This window comes from Octopus bimaculoides, chromosome 21, assembly GCF_001194135.2.
Source record: "Octopus bimaculoides isolate UCB-OBI-ISO-001 chromosome 21, ASM119413v2, whole genome shotgun sequence".
Lineage (NCBI taxonomy): Eukaryota > Metazoa > Mollusca > Cephalopoda > Octopoda > Octopodidae > Octopus > Octopus bimaculoides.
The window spans coordinates 20,962,502-20,964,270 of NC_069001.1; the positions used below are offsets into that span (position 1 = coordinate 20,962,502).

Below are 1,769 nucleotides of genomic sequence, written 5' to 3' on the forward strand. Positions count from 1 at the left end.
AAAAGTACTAGATTTCGTTCGACTTATTCCTTTTAGCGTGAAATTTTAAACTGCACACTAACTTTTTGCTGGTTTGTTTTTAACAATGCAATTTTTTGGACGGTCTTTGGAATTTTTGCTTTGAACATCATTCTTGCTGGCATTCTTTATAAAAAAAAAAAAAATATATATATATAATAATAATAAATTAAGGAAAAGTTTGTACTTCAATGACCCAGTTGTCGTCACACCCAACCCGCCCCTATTGTAGCTAATACTGCTTTCAAATTTTGGCACAAGGCCAGTAGTTTCGGGGGAGAGAGTGCTCAGCTGGTATTTTATTGGTCCCGAAAGGATGAAAGGCAAAATTGACCCCGTCGGAAATTGAACTGTGTTGCTAATATTACTCTTCAATTCTTTTTTAACATCCCACACCAAATCTATACGCATTTCTATATGGAGACTTTGAAAGCATCTATAGTGATACAGTTCTATATTTAAGAGATGAGGAATTATGTACATTATTTACATTTGACGGATATTTGTCCTCATCTTGTTTGTTGTTAACACAACATTTCGGCTGATATACCCTCCAGCTTTCATCAGGCGTCTCGGGGAAATTTCGAATCTGAGTTATCATTCCTAAGATATTTTTCGATGTTATTATTATTATTATTATTATTATTATTATTATTATTATTCGGGTTACTGCCTGGAATTGAATTCGGAATCTTGGAGTCAGTAGCCCGTGCTCTTAACCACTACAGGCATATGGCTACTAACCCCAAGATTCCGAGTTCGATTCTAGGCAGTAACCGGAATAATAATAATAACATCGAAAAATACCTTAGGAATGAGAACCCAGGTTCGAAATTTCCCCAAGGCACTTGATGAAAGCTGGAGGGTATACCAGCCAAAACGTGTTAACAACAAACAAGATGAGGACAAATACCCGTCAAATGTAAATAAAGTATGTATAGTGATGTTGGGGTTATCCATACATACACACACACTTCACTTCACACAAGGACACATCTAGAGACACACATCCACACATATGGAGATACACATCCATACATACAGACACAGTACATAGTCACAAAAAAGCCCATACACACACACACAGACACACTCAAACATGCACACACAAGGAGACAGAAGTGCGCGCACACACACACACACACAAAACACACACACGAACACAAAGACAGGAATATGCAGAATACATACATTCAAACGTACACACATACATATCTATACATACGCACACACACATATACATGCATACATACATTTACATGCATGCATACATATATACATACATGCATACATGTATATGCGCACACACACTGACCCACACACATGCACACAAACAAACAAAAATAACACAGCTCGGATGACAGACAGAGTCTAACTATTGAAAAGGTTGCAAGATGCAATGAAAATTTTAGGAAAAATAATTAGGTAAATGAGTGGAAACTGTCAGTGAGTGTGTTAAATAATAAGGCACTAAAAGCGAATGACTCTCCCCAGACACAACAAAATATGCTTCAACACATGATCTCACATAAAGAATCTTGCAAACCAAATCCAAAAAACGAAAAAGTATATAAATGTTTTATTTGTATTTATATGTATAGATATGTATGTGTGTACGTTTGAATGTATGTATTCTGCATATTCCTGTCTTTGTGTTTGTGTTCGTGTGTGTGTTTTGTGTGTGTGTGTGTGTGTGTGCACGCACTTCTGTCTCCTTGTGTGTGCATGCTTGAGTGTGTCTGTGTGTGTGT

The 1,769-nt window shown here is 36.6% G+C and overlaps 1 protein-coding gene across 1 annotated transcript in view; it reads left to right on the top strand.

Moving 5' to 3' along the window:
* The window catches only part of LOC106873617 (NADPH oxidase 1), a 66,854-nt gene that overhangs the window by 1,043 nt on the left and 64,042 nt on the right, over positions 1–1,769 (top strand). The window lies entirely within an intron of this gene.